This window comes from Lepidochelys kempii, chromosome 4 (assembly GCF_965140265.1).
Source record: "Lepidochelys kempii isolate rLepKem1 chromosome 4, rLepKem1.hap2, whole genome shotgun sequence".
In the NCBI taxonomy this organism is placed as follows: Eukaryota; Metazoa; Chordata; order Testudines; family Cheloniidae; genus Lepidochelys; species Lepidochelys kempii.
Window position 1 is genome coordinate 78,677,086 of NC_133259.1, and position 6,947 is coordinate 78,684,032.

The following is a 6,947-nucleotide window of genomic DNA, read 5'->3' on the forward strand; positions in this document are numbered from 1 at the left end:
ATTGTTTGTGACAATATGTACAGAAAAACTATTTTAAGTAACTTTTAGTGGGTTCTAAAGTCTATCCATTTTCTACTTGTTCTACCTATCTGTCAGTCTATCTTAGGTATAGACAGAGTGCCGATCCCCCTTCCAAAGCCTGTACATTAGGACTATTCAGTGCTAAGTGACCCGGGCTTTATTGGTGGAGGAATAAAATGTTGGCACCAGTAATGCTTTTAATAAACTCAAACATTCCTAAAATATTTTTCTGTAAAATGTATGTACTGTTCACAGATGGTAGAGTAAAATTTTATTTTTAAGTTTTATTGGCTCCAGCTTGGGATGATCTTCATAACTTGTAGCTTTACCAGTTGGGAATAATGCAGCCCATCCAAATTCATGTTGTTAAAGCCTTTATCATCATCATGTTTTCTCTCAATCCATTCAGGGACTTATTTTCCAGATTACACATGCATGGAATCTACTGCTGCCCCACGACTGTGCTCCCTGATCCATGTTTTTCCGCCCCACAAAAATTAGGCTTGTCGGGCTTTATGGCTGTGAAGAAAATATTGACATAGTGAACTCAGTGTAACCGCATACAGTGATGTCTTCCTGAGTTTGTAGATAGCCTGAAACAATAGTTCTGAAAGAACTGCCCACCGTCTTCTAAATGGGGCTAACTTTGAAGCCCCATGATGACAATTTAGTAGGGCTGTCAATTAATTGACGTTACCTCATGCAAGTAACTCAAAAATATTAATTATAATTAAAAAGATTAATCATGATTAATCGCACTGTTAAGCAATAGAATAACAATTTAAATTTATTAAATATTTAGTTTTTCTACATTTTCAAATATATCGATTTCAATTACAACACAGAATACAAAGTATCCGGTGCTCACTTTATATTATTTTTATGACAAATATTTTCACTGTAAAATGATAAACAAAAGAAATAATATTTTTCAATTCACCTCATACAAGTATTGTAGTGCAATCTCTTTATTATGAAAGTGCAACTTACAAATGTAGTTTTTTGTTACATAACTGCACTCAAAAACAAAATAATGTAAAACTTTACAGCCTATAAGTCCACTCAGTCCTACTTCTTGTTCAGCCAATCACTAAGAGAAATAAGTTTGTTTACATTTACGGGAGATAATGCTGCCTACTTCTTGTTTACAATATCACCTGAAAGTGAGAACAGACGTTCACCTGACACTGTTGTAGCTGGCATCGCAAGATATTTATGTGCTTGATGCGTTAAAGATTCATATGCCTCTTTATACGTTGGCCATCATTCCAGAGGACATTCTTCCATGCTGATGATGCTTGTTAAAAAAAATAATGCATAAATTACATTTGTGACAACTCCTTGGGGGAGAATTGTATGTCTTCTCCTCTGTTTTATCTGCATTCTGCCATATATCTCATGTTCTAGCAGTCTCGGCTGATGACTCAGAACATGTTGTTTGTTTTAAGAACACTTTCACTGCAGATCTGACAAAATGCAAAGAAGATACCAATGTGAAATTTCTAAAGATAGCTACAGCACTCAACCCAAGATTTAAGAATCTGAAATGCTTTCCAAAAGCTGAGAGAGGGATGAGGTGTGGAGCATGCTTTCAGAAGTCTTAACAGAGCGACACTCTGATGTGGAAACTACAGAACCCAAACAACCAAAAAAGAAAATCAACCTTCTGCTGGTGGCATCTGACTCAGATGATGAAAATGAACATAAGTCGATCCACACTGCTTTGGATTGTTATTGAGCAAAACCTGTCATCAGCATGGATGTATGTGTTCTGGAATGGTGGTTGAAGCATCAAAGGATATATGAATATTTAGCACATCTGGCATGTCAATATCTTGCGATGCCGGCTACAACAGTGCCATGCAAACACTTGTTCTCATTTTCAGGTGACATAAAGAAGAAGCAGGCAGCATTATCTTCTGCAAATGTAAACAAACTTGTTTGTCTGAGTGATTGGCTGATTAAGAAGTAGGACTGATTGGACTTGTAGGCTCTAAAGTTTTACATTTTTATTTTTGAATGCAGGTTTTTTGTACATAATTCTACATTTGTAAGTTCAACTTTCATTATAAAGAGATTGCACTATAGCACTTGTATTAGGTAAATTGAAAAATACTATTTCTTTTGTTTTTTACAGTGCAAATATTCGTAATAAAAATAAATATAAAGTGAGCACTGTACACTTTGTATTGTGTTGTAAATGAAATTAATGCATTTTTAAATGTAGAAAATATCCAAAAATATTTAAAGATATGGTATTCTACTATTGTTTAAAGGAAAGGAGTACTTGTGGCACTTTAGAGACTAACACATTTATTTATAATATATAACATCAAACTGTCAGTTTTGTAACTTATAAATAGTAACATTAATCCAACTGTTTAACTGTCCCTTCTTTAGCTGTGAAACCCTGGGCTAAGGGGACAAGTCATTCTGTTTACCTACTATGTTATAACAGGACTCCAGATTCTTAAAGGCTCTTAATTAAGGTAAGTTGTCATGAGATAAGAAGGAAGGCCTTCATGTGGATCGGTAACTGGTTAAAAGATAGGAAACAAAAGGTAGGAATAAATGGTCAGTTTTCAGAATGGAGAAAGGTAAATAGTGGTGTCCCCCAGCAGTCTGTACTGGGACTAATACTACTCAACATATTCATAAATGATCTGGAAAAAGGGGTAAACAGTGAGGTGGCAAAATTTGCAGATGATGCAAAACTAGTCAAGATAGTTAAGAACCAAGCAGACTCCGAAGAGCTACAAAAGGATCTCACAAAATGGCAGATGAAATTCAGTGTGGATAAATGCAAAGTAATGCACACTGGAAAACATAATCTCAACTATACATATAAAATAATGGAGTCTAAATTAGCTGTTACCACACAAAAAAGAGATCTTGGAATCATTGTGGATAGTTCTCTGAAAAATTCAATGTCCAGCGGCAGTCAAAAAAGTGAACAGAATGTTAGGAACCTTTAGGAAAGGGACAGATAATAAGACAGAAAATATCATATTGCCTCTATATAAATCCATGGTATACCTACATTTTGAATATTGCGCACTAATGTGGTTGCCCCATCTCAAAAAAGATATATTGGAATTGGAAAAGGTTCAGAAAAGGGCAACAAAAATTATTAGGGGTATGGAAGAGCTTCCATATGAGGAGAGATTAATAAGGCTGGGCCTTTTCAGCTTGGAAAAGAGACAACGAAGGGCGGGTGGAGCTATGATAGAGATCTAGAGAATCATGACGAGTGTGAAGAAAGTAAATAAGGAAGTGTTATTTACTCCTCATAACACAAGAACTAGGGGTCACCAAATGAAATTAATAGTCAGCAGGTTTAAAACAAACAAAAGGAAGTATTTCTTCACACAACACACAGTCAACCTGTGGAACTCTTTGCCAGAGGATGTTGTGAAGGCCAAGACCATAACAGGGTTCAAAAAAGAACTAGATAAATTCATGGAGGATAGGTCCATCAATGGCTATTAGCCAGGATGGGCAGGGATGGTGTCCCTAGCCTCTGTTTGCCAGCAGCTGGGAATGGGTGACAGGATGGATCACTTGATGATTATCTGTTCTATTCATTCCCTCTGTGGCATCTGGCATTGGCCACTGTCAGAAAACAAGACACTGGGCTAGATGGACCTTTGCTCTGGTCTGACTCAGTATGGCTGTTCTTATGTTCAGACTAAAGTGAGCATTCTTTGGATTTTCTCCAATGGCACAGAAAACATTTTCTTAGCTTGCTCATGTTGCCTTGCATCATTCTTCAGTAACTAACTCTGATTGCCACTCAGAGCAGACATTTCCCTGCTATCTGTACATCCACCTTTCCTGTCTTCAGACTGTCTTCCATAAAACAAGATGTAAATCAATCTCTATCTGAATGTGTTTTAGAAAACTTAGTTCTGTGTGCTGCTGACCTGGAGGCTCAAGAAGCTCAAAGCTGGCATTGTTTCCTGGGACTAATATGCCATTCAGAACCAGACAGCCATTAGAAATTGATAGAAGTGGGACACAGTTTTTAGCTTCTCATCAAAGTGATGCACCTTTAATAGTGCATCACCTTCCTGCTACAGCACTGCAGTAAACTGACCATCTGGCACACTGTCTGAGTCCATTGAACCATGCAAATGGTCTTGTCTGTGTATGACACACAGAGAGCCATTAACTAGTTAGCCAAATTTCAGGAGCTGGTGTGACCAAAAGCCTAAAGAGTCTACAAAGTTATAGCTTCTTTGTCTTATCTCTATGGAATCTTTTTATACCACAAAACAGCAAAAATGGGAAGCTATGAGAGACCAATGAACAATGGGACACCAGGGTCTTGTTGACAAGTGATGGAATGAAAATTTGAATGGTTCAGCTGCAGGACTGAGATTGTCAAATACATCAGTGTAACTGGGATTATTTGTCAAGATCTGAGAAGACTGAGGCTAGTTGAAATAACGAACAACCAATAAAGCCAGCAGCAAAAATGCATAATGTATCATGTGAGAGGGAAACAATGGTTTTAAATTTCTGACATGAAAGATTCCAAAAGCTCAGCCAAGAAATATGAAGGTTAAAAGATAAAGCCAGTATTTCAGTGGCAGAAGAAAAAAGATTATTTATGGTCTGCTGGGCAAATGAACTCATGGACATTTCTTTGAAAAAATGCCTTGCAGAAATGTTGCAAATTGAAACACAAAAAGATTTTTGAAATTCTAGATACAGTTTGTATTATATAATTAATATTGCATACTTGAAACACTGCATGACCATGGGCATCTGATAATATAAATGAGCTATTTTATAAGGACAGCAGTAAGATCTATAAGGAAAAAGGAGGGGGAAAAGAATTTCTGATCCCAAAGGAAAGATGAGCTGTTTCAATATTTTACATAAACAATACCCTAGAAAGGTGGGGCAAAGCAGGAGTCAGAAGAAAGTTTGGCTTCTCAGAATATCTAAATGTGTCTTGAAACATCTTAAAGTTTGATCTCTGCATTTTACAGGGGATTAGTTTCTCTCTGTGACTCCTCAACACTACCAAATAGAGAGCTGCAAGTGAGGCATTTAAACTATTGCCCATAACAGTAATAAGAGGGCTCCCTTGCCAAGTCTCCTTTATATAATACCATGTAAAAGCCAAGCAAATTTTTCTATTCTGCTGGGAAAAAAAGCTGCTTCTGACCTCTGAAGGCTTAGGTCTACATGTAAAACTTTTGGTGATATAGCAATGACAGTTAGGGGTGTTTTACAACATTTTTATACTGTAAAAGCCCAAGTCTAGATGCAGTTATTCTGGCAAAAAAAGTGTTTTCCCCATATAGCTTATTTTGTTCAGGGAATTGGTATAAACTTCTTTAGCACAAAACACTTTTTTGCTGATATAATCTGCATCTAAACTAGGAGGGTCTGCCAGTAGAGTTGTACCTATATCATTATACCAGCAAACATTTTCTAGTGTAGACTTAGACTTTAGAAAATTTACACCAATTCCTGGAGCAAATTATCTAGCCGATGGCAAAGAAGGGAACAAGTTTTATACACATAATTTTTACAAGTTCATCAATCACATTAATAGCTGAGCTATACATTTTTATATGTCACTATGCAAAAGTGATCCCGTACCTGTTCCTGGTTTTATTTTTCATGAATTGAAGCTTGTTTTTTATTTATTTTATTTTATTTCTTACAACTAATCTTTCTTCATTTTGATAGCCTGGCCTCTCCCATTTGTCAGGTTAATTCTTACAGTCCACGGGTTTTGCATATTTATGAGACACTCATTTCACAGTCTTGAAAGAAAAAACAAACCTAAAAGGCTGGGTCAACATTTTTCTGTACAGTACATTTAGGAATAAATCTAGTGGAGTTAGTATTCTGATGAGGACAGTGGTCCTGAGGATTGATACATCCCATGACTGTAGAAGAGTTGACAGCAGAAATGGATTCTTTGATGTTTTCTTTAAAAGTTTTGCTCAGTAATTCAATAAAGAGATCCATTGTAATAATCAAACAGTAAGAATGTGCCATGAATACACTAAAATAATAAGTAAAACAAACTAGTGCAACTTTAGCAAACATTTACAGTTCAAGGGGTGTGTTGTTCAATGAGTTACAACTGATGCACTACTGATGTCACAAGTACTGGGATGTAAGTCAGCACAGATTTTTTTTGGCCCTAAGTAACTGACCCCATTGCAATTTTCTCATCCCTGGTAGAGTGAAAGAATAAAAACCAAAGATAAGTGTATGTTTTTATTAGCAGAAATGGAATTCTCTTGCTGACATGATCATCTAATGACACCAGACATGTTTCCTCAATAAAAGCTGAAGATCAAAGTTAAAAAGAAAAACAGGCTTCCAGTAAATATTTGGTTTTCCTTGCATCTTTGTCAGCTATTCAAGCATGTGCAGTGGGTATCATAGGCTGGGGGAGGCTGTCCCTCCCCTAACAGCCAGGTGTGGCCTTGCCCACGCTCTTCCCCCAGGCCTCCTTCTAAATCCCACTCTCCAGCTCCCCCTGTGTGGTGGCCCTGGGTCGGGCTGGGGCCACGCTGCTTGCCCTCCTGGTGCTCCGGGATTGGGAGGGTCTGTTGCTGCACCCTCCTGGCACTCTGGGGCTGTGGCTGCACCACCCAGCCTCCCAGCACCCAGGGGTGGGGGCTGGGGCCATGCCATCCGCCCTCCTAGCATTCCGGGGCTGGGAGCGCTAACCTGGAGTGGGGGCCCAGTGGCCACGGTGGAGGAGCTCTGGGCTCTGGTGGGGGGGTGCAGAAGGGGCAGGGCCTCAAGCAGAAGGGGTGGGGTTCGGGGCTAACTTCCCACAGCCAGTGCTTCATGCACCGCCCACATATTCAAATACTGCCAGGTCAGTCTCTAATACTCCCAAGACAATAATTATTTGTATTGCTGTAGCACCTAAGAGCCCCAGTCCT